Source organism: Cupressus sempervirens, chromosome 6, assembly GCF_028749045.1.
Source record: "Cupressus sempervirens isolate cs-2001-9-10 chromosome 6, ASM2874904v1, whole genome shotgun sequence".
NCBI classification, from domain to species: Eukaryota; Viridiplantae; Streptophyta; class Pinopsida; order Cupressales; family Cupressaceae; genus Cupressus; species Cupressus sempervirens.
Window position 1 is genome coordinate 441,461,549 of NC_143123.1, and position 12,041 is coordinate 441,473,589.

At 35.2% G+C, this 12,041-nt stretch overlaps 2 pseudogenes across 1 annotated transcript; both read left to right on the plus strand.

Annotated features, from left to right (window-relative positions):
* Nucleotides 1-277: 277 nt before the first annotated feature.
* Nucleotides 278-1,829, plus strand: LOC149552963 (cytochrome P450 94A1 pseudogene; annotated as a pseudogene).
* A 7,905-nt stretch (nucleotides 1,830-9,734) lies between these two features.
* LOC149552964 (cytochrome P450 750A1-like) lies at nucleotides 9,735-11,656 on the plus strand (annotated as a pseudogene). Its single transcript, XR_016353000.1, has 2 exons — nucleotides 9,735-10,725; nucleotides 10,820-11,656. The product of XR_016353000.1 is annotated as a cytochrome P450 750A1-like (transcript).
* The last annotated feature ends 385 nt before the right edge of the window (nucleotides 11,657-12,041 follow it).

The window sequence follows — 12,041 nt, forward strand, 5'->3', positions numbered from 1 at the left end:
ACATGACTGTAAGAGCACTCTATGATTGATTAAGACGTTTCCTAAAACAATACGTTTCTCTTTCGTATGACGATGCATATTCCTCGGTTGTATTATTTTTCAGTTCGATGACCACGGTGGGCTAAAGACAGCAATGCCGGTAAGCACAATAGGCTGACGACAACTATGTTTATTGTCGTTACATAACATCGGGAAAATCTGCCACCCTCACACTTTGAAGGGCTGTTCAAAATATAAGAAAACAAGGCAGGCGGAAACCATTCAGATCAATAAAAAGATGTCGAACAATATTTCCCAATTATTTCTTGGCATGAAATATCTGTTAAGCTTTCATGCCCTCGCATTTGCATTTGCGTTAGTGGTTGGTTATATAATCTACGTGCTCATAAACCGAAAATCCAACAATACTGTGCTTACATCGTATCCAATTGTGGGCTCATTATTTGCTTTCTAGAGGAACAGAAGTCGGATCCCAGAATGGCTAACGGAAATTCTTAGACACACTCCTTCCAACACCATCACCTTTCAGCGTCTCGGAACAAAGGTAGTCATCATAGCACATCCACCCAATGTGGAGCACCTGCTCAAGACCCGTTTCCAAAATTATTCAAAGGGCAATTATTTCTGCCTTCGCTTGCATGATTTGCTCGGAACCAGAATTTTCAATGCCGATGGCGACGCTTGGAAATTGCAGAAACGAGTTGCAAATTACAAGTTCGGCACCAACTCTCTCCGCGACTTCATAACAGAGAGCGTGTAGGGTAAGATCACCAATCGCCTGCTCCCACTCCTCAGAAATGTGGCTGGGAGGAGCGATCGGGTGGATTTGCAAGACATCTTCCAGCGATTCGCCTTCGACAACATTTGCAAGGTGGCCTCCGGCATGGACCTCGCTTGCCTCCACATTTCTCTACCCCTTTCCGAATTCGCAGACGCATTTGAAGTCGCTACCAATTTAAGCCTCCAAAGATTCACTAATCCCCTGCCCTTCCTGTGGATGATCAAGCGCTTCTTCAACCTCGGCTTCGAGAAACGCTTGCGCCAGGCGATCCACACCGTTCACAACTTCACTCAAGACATAATCAATGCAAGGAAGAAGGTAATGTTTCACTCTCATGGCAGGCCGCAGCGTGAAGATCTGCTCACGAGAGCGGTGTTGCACCAGGGAAGGCCTCGTATGATTTTTCTGTGAGAGATATTGTGATAAGCTTCATCTTGGTGGGCAGGGACTCAACTTCTGCCGCGCTCACATGTTTCTTCTGGCTCCTCTGCTCTCATCCACAAGTCGAGCAGAATATCTACGAAGAAATCACAGGCCTTGTCGCTGCTAGAGAAGAGAGCACTGCTTGCTGTTTCTCATACGAGTAGTTGAAGAAATAAATTATCTACAGGCCGCTCTGTGCGAGTCGATGACGTTGTACCCGCCCGTGCCATCAGACACGAAGCAGGAGCTGCAAGACGATGTGCTGCCGGAGGGGACGGTGGTGAGGAAGGGGATGCGGGTGATATACCACCCTTACGCCATGGGGAGGATGGAGAGCATCTGGGGCTCCGACTGCTTGGAATTCAAGCCGAAGAGATGGCTCAGCAAGACGAAGAATGGCTCGCTAGAATTTGTGGCACACGATGCATTCAAATATCCAGTGTTCCAGGCAGGGCCGAGAGTTTGCATGGGGAGACAGACGACGTTTATTCAGATGAAAAGTATCGCTGCTAGTGTTATAGAAGAGTTGAGGGTAGAGGTTGATGGCAACTAGAATCCCAAGTATATTGTAATGATCACGGCTAAAATGGAGATTGGCCTTCCCATACGCGTGCTAAAAAGATGACAAAAACCCGCCCGAGTTTCAGATGGGTTTCTGTTTGTTGTCAGAAGGTCAACTCTCGCTACAGCTTATATTGAAAAAACGAAGGTAAAAGTAGGCGTGTCAATATGATTATCACTGCCAGTTGGGTTTTACATCTCTTGGCTAAACTCATGTATGCATCCACTTGGGAAAAGTCAATCTACAAGCTTTGTATAAAAGTTTCAACAACATGTAGGAGAAAAACATTTACTAGTATTAGGGCTAACTTCACTTATCTGGGATTTTTTAATTTTAAGTTGGATTTTGTAGATTTTTTTATTGTATTTTGTAAGTGACTAAAGTGCTTAAAGCTAAGATTTTGACTTTAGGGACAGGATCTTGGAGCCCAAATTGGTTTGAAAGTGTCATTTCAAAATGCTCGCCCAATACATGTTATGTTCATGCACTAATAGTCACTCACTAAAAAATGTTAGTACTTGCATTTAAATATTTTTAACAAAATATCACAATAGTGATTACACAAATGTGCTACTTACCAACCAAAAAAGCTAAGAAATAAACGATAATTAGTACACATGAGATCCACTATTACTACATGTGTTTTCATTTTTTGGACTAGAAAAAGTAGTATTTGGGAGGTATCTATGATAAAACCATAATGATTATCAGACCCCTGGTCAATAATTAGGTCTTTGCTCCTATATAAGTAGGATATTTCTATTGGATAACAAGATTTTTTCAGTTAGAAGGCAACCCCTAAATAATAGTAGGCAGATTTTATTGTTGTTCAGGATTTTATTGACAAATAAATTTATTTGGATATTTAAAGTTAATCATTCATATGTTTATGTGATTTTTTTTTTTGAATAACTAGGAACAATTTTAATCATTTACATATAGATTGTTGGTTATTATAAGAATAGGAATAACATACAAAATGAAATATCTTTTACAATCAATAAAATATTAAATTATTTGATTTTTCTTTAGAAAAAATTCATAATGAATATATTTTTTAAATTGGACTTTCTAGTTCTAATCAATTAATCTAAGTGTTTTCATAGAACAAACTACAACCACATGTTGGGGTTACCATAATTTAATATTGCATTGTCAATATAGTTAATCATTTGACTATTTATTTGCTATATAAGTGCATTCTAGTTTAAATTGTTCACTACACAACAATGAAAATATCATATACTTTTTCCTCAACAAAAGATGTACAAAATATAGTCAATAAATAATTGTCTTGTGTAATAATAGCTAATGATAATGAACTCTCAAAAATAGCAACATGCTTCTTAATCTTCCAGTTGTAGAGGAAAAGAATGAAATGTTTAACCATCTGGACTCTTCCTTTGCCAACAACACTCTAATCACTAAAGAGATTTTTAAAGAAAAAGAAAAATGTGCTTTGTAGATAGTAAAAATATGTGGATGAAGTTTCAAACCACAACAACTTTATTTTATTGAAATGTACAGTTCAAAGAAATCAAGATTTTACAGGTGAATGTGCATACAATGACAGACAAAAAAATATTTTTTTGTGCACAGAATAAGAACTTTTACTTGAATTAAGCATTTAGTTGCAAATGCTTGAATTCTTTGGTACATAATTATTTTCTTATTCTCACTCTTGAGATCACACTTGAAATTTGTAATAAGATTTCTTAAGTCAAAATTTTGTATTTTCTTGACTAATATCATGTAGATGCTCTTCATGTAACACCCATGCATGCTTTTCACCCTCATCTACCTCTTTTATTCACTTTTTGTATGCTTTTTTTTATTAAAGGTGCACCAGTTTTCAAGATAGCCACATTAAGAATGCCATGATTTTGTGATCATTCAAAGTCTAACTACACGATGTTACATGTTGAATCAACAATAATTTCTCCTCTCTCTGTTGAGACTTATCTCTCATCATCCGTGCATAAAATCTAATCTATGCTTATCTTTATTTGCATGGGTAAAATTCATGTTTATATTTATCTTCTCTACACAAAATCTAACAATTACTTGTGTACTAAGTCTCCATAACTAGGTCTATGTAGATTGTTTATTGGAATGATTGGATATAAAATGTATTTTAGTGTGTAACTCTGATATATAGTCTTAGAAAGAAGTTTTTTCATTTCAAGTAAAATTTTTAGAGTTATATATTTGTGTTTGTTGATAAATCAATAGCATTAGTTCATATGTTGTAGCAACCAATAATTTATGTCTTCTTAAATTACATGCTCTATTTGTTAAGAAAGCTACATGTGGAAATGCCTTCCTAATGCCAATTTAAGGGAGATATAAGAAAGATTTCAAATCTACTCCATAACATTGAGATAAGAAGAAAAAAGAAAAAAGAAAATATGATGCACACAAAATAAATGAAGGAGACCAGATATAACACGGAAACCCTTTCAGGAAAAATCCACCACCTAATAACCCAAACAACTTCTTTGTGTTATAGTAATCAATATTACATATAATGAACTATGGATTCTTGCACGGACTCAAATTATGTTGTAATCAACTTGAATTTCACCATGAATATCCCAAAAAAATATGCAACAATTCATACACACTACAAATGTTATGCAATCTAGTGTATTAACTATCACAAAACAAAATAGTTACTAGCAGCCTTGGAACTCATCCATTTGATAGTCCCAATGGTCACTCATGCATTTGAGAATCACTCCCTTCGGCCTTAGAAACTCCCTTCGACATCAGGTCACTCCCTTTGGCATCAAGTCACTCCCTTCAACATTAGGCCACTCCCTTTGGTTTAAGAAACTCCCTTCAGGATTGGGTTACTCTCTTTGGTCTCGGACACTCCCTTCGATATCAAGTCACGTCTTTTGGCTTCAGATACTTCCTTTGACATTAAGTCACTCTCTTTGGTTGTGAGCACTCCCTTCAGTCATGGGCACTCCCTTCAATCATGGGCACTCCCTTCAATCATGGGCACTCCCTTCAGCATCGGCTCACTTCCTTTGGCATCAGATCACTCCCTTTGGCATCGAATAACTCCCTTTGGCTTTAGTCACTCCCTTCAGCATTAGGTCACTCCCTTCACCATTAGACACCCTCTTTAGATGACCTAAACATCCATCATACATAACAGTCACCCGTAGGGTGAGCACTATGCATGCGAGTCATTTCCAATAATCTACCACTTGAGGAGATACATGTTGATATCCATTGAGTTACTCAACAAGGCCATGTGCCCCATTTAAACATATTTTTTCTGACTTTAATACCTCCAAGGTATACAACATGAATTCAAAATCATCAACATATACAACCTATAACATATAGTGTCAAGCCTCAAAACCAATCTACCACTTATAGATTAAGAAGCTCCAATTGCACAGGTAATGTCAATATGATATGGATCCATTAGACAACATCACCATGGTCTCTAAGAATTCATGAGCACCTGTAATTGATCAATCCATGCGAACTCTAAATGCAAAATTGCAATATCACGAAATATCAAATAATAGGAAACTTAGTCAATCTATTTAATTATAAATGTTAAGTGCTTGTTTCTTTCAATTTAATAGATTTGGGGTGAGTGCATAAGTATTCCTCCTATGGTAGGAAGTAACAAGAGCCACATAATGGCTAAGTACTTGGCTTAATTAATTATAATTATAATTTTATATGTAAATTGAATTATAATTTTATTAAATCTTATAATTTTTTTAAATAAAATATAAAAACAATCTTAATTTTATTTTAATGTACATAGTTATAAATATAATACATTTTAAATTGTAATATATATTATAATTGTAAGAATAACTTAAAACTTTAATGTAGATAGTCTAAATAAAAGAAGTAGTTATACAAAGATTTTTTATTTAACTTATATATAATAAAACATATAATTTGATTTACATATAGTAAAGAAAAGTGGTATAAAAAAGGTAAATAATATAATATTATCATGTTCTTTAAAGGTGTTGAATTCTGAAAGTCCATATATACGACTTCAATTATTTTAGCAAATAAGATCACTCTAAATTAATTTTTTATTTATTAAAAAAATTACATCTAGTCTATGAAAAATACTAATTGCATAATACTATTAAAAAATAATTGTTGTTGATTGGTAGAAATACAAATTTTTAATCACTACTTAAGAAATAGTAATAAAAATATTTTAAAAATAATAATTTACTATACAAATATATTTTTTATTTGGAATAAAAATTATATTAAGAAAAGAGATCAAGATTTACATATCATTACTAGTTTAATAAAACTATAGTATTAGAATGAAACTTAAAATATTTTATTTTTAAAAAGTAAGCTAAATGAAAAAAATGATTTAGCATATAGATAATTTACATTACCTTATTAAAAAAATATTTAAAATAGATTTATAATTTTTGCATTAGAATAGTCACATTTAAGTTTATCTATTGGATATTAATTTTGAATTATTTAACAAATGAATTGAATGACAACTTCAACACATTTAAAAAAAATAAAATTAATATGATTTATAGTGTAAGACCTCCTTGGTACAACCTTTAAATAAAAAATAAAATAATATAGAAAATATTGATATAATAAAATTGATATTTTTTCTATTAGAAATAAGAGTTTCAGAAAATACAAAGCAACCAAAGTGCCATCACGAAAGTCAACAAGGAGGCCAAGCCTCACCAAGGAAGAACATAATCAGTTGTACAACATAACAAAAAGAGAAGAAGAAGGACTATCTAACTAAGAACATCATAGTAATTGACCATCCAAGCAGTCCAACCTAAGGGACCCTCCATCCAAATGACACTTTTACAATCATGAATCTACATCAGCCTGAATAGATCTTCTTTTGTAGCATTCATTTTCTTACTGATTTCTTTGTTCAGCCTAATGCAAGCTTGCTGAAAAGCTTGCAGATCACCCAGGGTTCTATGCCATTGGTATCCATGCTTCAACTCATAGTAGAAAAAAGCAACATGTCCATCATGAAGGAACCTTCTCATCTTGTCCCACTTGATCAACATAGTAGCCTGCACCTGCAAAGAAATTTTAAAATAACTAAATTTTTGAAAACTCAGTAAGATCCCTTGGCTTACCTTGGTACCTTTCCTCTTTCCTACACTTCCAGATCTGCCAGAGAATGTTAGATGATAATATATTCCAAAATAAGTTGGTATCTTTAGGAAGACTATTAATATGACCAGTGATAATATCAAGAATATTAACACCAATAGGATAAACAATGCCAAACATTCTCCATATTTTTTAGCAAAGGTACAATCTAAAAGAATATGTCTACCAGTTTCAGGAACTCTGCATAAATTATAAATATCAGAATTAGAGAAATCTCTATTAATAGGAAGCTTGTCCAACATGACTAACCATCTAAAGCATCTAATTTTAGGCTCAACATAATTCTTCCACAAGATATCAAAGTATTTTTTTCCAAACATCAACATCATAAGAAGAGTACCAAACAACATTGACATGATCAATAATATCCGTATTACAATCAAGGATTTTGTATATATTCTTGGCCTTAAGCAGATTCGTGACAACTCCACCAGGCTAGTTACAATTAAGGTGCCTTTGAGAATCAACATGACATATAGTGGGAAGATCATAAATAGCTTGCACAATCATGTTATAAGTTCTTTTATGGGAATCAGGGATATCGTATTTATTTTTAAGCTCATCCCAAGGAGTGATTTGATTCTGCTCAAAGAGATCTATGAACTATTTAATACCTTTCTTAGCCCATAGTCTAATAGAACACCCTTGGGTAAGGGCCAAAGGTTTACCATTTAGGTGAAGGTTCCACCAAATGGATCTTTCACCATGGAGTTGATTATTACAATGAAAATCCTTTAATAGATCTAAAAATTGCGAAACCTTGGACCATGACAGGAAAAGTACCAATAATGAGGTTGCAAAAGGGGAGATTAGTCCAAGATTTGGCTTTCTTAGGCACACCCCTCTCAATGTTCTTTCTAACCAACACTTTCCAAGGATAGTTCCCCTCCATGAATTGAAAAATCCATTTGGCAGATAGGGCAATACCCTAAATTCTTAAATCCTTCAGCCCAAGTCCCCCAACGGCCTTGTCAGTGTGGCACCAAGCCCACTTAACAGAATAAATTTTATTATTACCCTTTCCATCAGACCAAAGAAATTGTCTTATGGACTTCTGAATTTTAGCAATTTGATAATTGTTAAAAAACTAGGTAGAGGAATAGTAAATGGTGAAGAGGACAACATCTTCTGGCAAACCTAAATTCTGCCTGCTAGAGATAATGCCCTATTATGCCATTTGTTAAGCTTCCTATCAATCTTTTCTTTAACCCATAACCACATGTCTTTCAGGGCAGGTTCCACGAAGAAAGGGATACCAAGATATCTAGTGATCATATTGGAGCCTCCCCATTGAAAATTGTATTGAGCAAACCAATCTGGGGGCTGAACATCCCACACCAAACAAATTGATTTGGCTTGAGATATAAAATTGATATTGCTTTTGAAATTTGAAAAATAAATTTAACAATTTCTGAAATGAAAATTTGATAATAAAAATCGATTGTCATTATATTTAACCTTAACTCATGTCTCTTAATTAAGAAAATAATTATTATGGTAATCTTTATAGAAATAGAAATTTCTAAGTTGAAAACCATCAACAAGTAAACTTCCAAAATGAAAAAGTTTGTAAGAAGAAACAAACTTTTTTGTAGAATGATTTCCTTTAAAAAGCAACCTTATAAGACATATTCATTTTAATCAATGATATGGAAGATACATATTTTTTTTAAATAGAAAAATTCAAAACTATAAATTTCAACTTTGATAGAAGGATGTTTATTTTGAAAATAATAATAATAAATTGTTATGATTGGTGGAGAATCATTAATTAATAGACCATGGCCAATACAATAGTAGTGCTTTATGACAACTACTAACAAGGAGGGAATGTTGACATATTGTACATTACATAAATAATTAGTTAGTTGATATGATAGTTTTGGTGTTAGTTATGCATAATTAAAACTATATTGATTTTTGTGGTGCCTATTTAAAGACACACCATTTTTTATTTGATAGAGGTCATCCACAAACAAGTTTTAGGTACCTGATATGGACTCACGCATACCTGAAACCTCTTCAGCTAAGAACCGAAGACATCCATACAAACAAATCACCTTTGATATTGAAAGAAATTATTAATTTCTTATAAGAAAATAAATATCTATGAAATAAATAAATAAATAAAGTTATGGTCCTAGCTTTGATATGTACATACATACAAACAAATTAGAATACATATCTTTGATATTGAAAAGTAATTATTAATTTTTTATAAGAAAACAAACATCTATGAAATAGAAAAATAATTTTGTTCTCATCCAATCTTCAATATGTACATACATACAAACAAATCAGAATCGTACCTTTCATATTATAATTTTTTATAAGAAAACAAATATCTACGAAAAAAATAAAAAATTATAAGATTGATTATATATATATAATCACAATTTAATATTCCACAAGTAGTTATCATTTCTATCTAGAATTCTCTTGAAACGGTATGTATCATCTATTAAAAAGAGAATAGATTTCAACAAGACAAGTTTATCCCTTTAAATTATTGGCACACTTAAACAATAGATAATATTCCATATATTTACTCCGCAAAATAATTATTGTCAATCACTTATCTTCCCCTTCACCTATGAATTTCCACTTAAATGGAAGGTCCAAATGAAGTAATTTCCTTCCCGTTAGTATCACATTCTGTTTATGACATATAATCTTCCCAATAAGACACCATTCCTGTACAGGAACACCATGTTTACTGAAATGAATGGCCAGCTAATATCGTCGGTTAAAGGATAAACTATGGCAATTCTATTGTCGCGTCACGATAAACCAGCGCATCTCAGATAAGAAGTGTTGTTTCGTGGGTTTCCATTGATTGCAGGCTTCTGTATTTCCCTTTTCTGGCGACATGGAATCCTTAATTACTTGCTCCCTGAAAGAGGCATTTGCTATCTTCTTTCTCCTCTGCTGCTTTCTATATAAGCTGAAGAGAAATACGAAGAGATCATTGATATTGCCCCCCGGACCACGTCCATGGCCTGTCATAGGAAGTCTCCATCTCTTGGGAAACCTTCCTCATCAGGCTCTTTACACATTGGCAAAGAAATACGGACCCATCATGTTTCTCCGTCTAGGCTCCATCCCCACCCTTGTCATCTCTTCTCCTGCCATGGCGAAAGATTTCCTCAAAACCCATGATTTGGTGTTTGCGACCAGGGCAAACTGTGCATTCGGGAAATACGTAACGTATAACCATAAAGACGTGTCCTTTGGCCCCTATGGGGCGTGCTGGAGGCAGATGAGGAAGCTTTGCACGGTTGAGCTCTTCACGGTAAAGAGAACCGAGTCTTTCAGATTTGTTAGAGAGGAAGAAGTTTCTGCCATGATCGCCTCCTTCTGGCAATAAAGCGGGCACGGGGAGCAGTATGTGGATGTGAGGAAGAGGCTCTCCTCCCTCAAACAAAATATTACGTGCAGAATGTTTGCCGGCAGGACTTTCTCCGACAACGAATTGGATGGAGGGCATGCGTTCAAAGAAATGGCTGAAGAGATCGCTGCTCTGGCCGGTGCTTTCCCAATCGGCGATTTCATTCCTTCTCTTGGCTGCCTCGGCTTGCAGGGATTCCGGCGTCGCATGCAGTCCGTTCAACAGATCTTCGATGGATTCGCTGAAAATGTAATCGACGTGCACATCCATCGTCAGTCGGGAAAATCTTGGAACACCGAGGAAGAAAATCGTGTACTAGACATGGTAGACGTGCTGCTCGGTAAGGCCGAAACAGAGAGCCAGGCAGTCTCCCGAAGCCACATCAAAGCCGTGATTTTGGTAAGTCTGAGAATATAAAGGCGGACCATCTTTGCTTTCACAAATCTGATTCCAAATTATTTTATGCTGTGTATAAACTTGAGGAAATGTACAGGATATGTTAACCGCAGGAATGGAAACATCGGTGACATTGATAGAGTGGGCAATGAGTGAGCTGCTGAGGAATCCGTGTACGCTGGCACGAGCGCAGAGAGAGATGGAATCAGTAGTTGGCAGAGATTGCAGAGTAAAGGAGAGTGACGTGGTGAAACTCGATTACTTGCGATGCGTGGTGAAGGAAACTTTCCGACTGCATCCGGCACTTCCTCTGCTCATTCCGCATGAGTCGATGGAAGGGTGCAGCGTGGGAGGATACTTTGTTCCGCCAAAGACGTGGTTGTTTGTGAATGTGTGGGCGATGGGAAGGGATGAAAACGTTTGGAAGGAAGCCGATCAGTTTGAGCCAGAGAGGTTTACGGGGAGTAACAAGCATGTGAGAGGTGAGGACTTCGATTTGTTGCCGTTCGGAACGGGAAGAAGAGTATGTCCTGGGATTTCAATGGATATTTCTGTGAGTGAGTTGGCGCTGGCTCAGCTGATTCATTGCTTTGAGTGGAGAGTGGAGGGAGAGGTAGATATGGCAGAACAGTCTGGATTAACTCTTCCCAGGAAAAATCCGGACCTAAATGGAGGTTCACTACTCAGTCTCCTGCTTAAACCATGCATTCCGTGAAACTGTCTTCGTTAGCTTTACAAGTTTGAGGTTAATATTACTATTAGTTCAATAATTTTTGTCTTCCCATGTGGAGGTTAGTATTCAATTTTCTTTTCTTGAGGTTTATTTAGGTAGTACGCTACATGTGGGAGCTTTGTTTCAAAGTTAAATTATTTATATCAAAAAGTTTCGTCAGTTCATATAAATAATTCACACTTTTTCCACGTCTCTTTGCAATTTCTTTGCACCCTCTGAATGAATTTGTCATGTATTGTTTGTTATTAGCTTAAATGTTTTCATATTTCTTTCTCATATAAATTTTTTTAAGCATCCTTCAAATACTTTTGGTAGTCTTTTGTACTTTCCAATATGTTTTGAAGCCTATGTGGCTATCCTCCCTACAAACTCTATAGTTGACCAATGTTCCAAGAAACAAAACCATCATTGATTTTTCTGAAATCATGATCATCGAAAACAACAAAAAATTGGAAAAAAATTACTATGTTTTTGGAATTTTTTTAAAAATTGACTTTGTTTTGTCTTTAGTGCATTTTGAAGACTTCAGCATTCGGAAAATAACAAAAAAATTGGAAAAAAATCACTATGTTTTCAAATATATAAA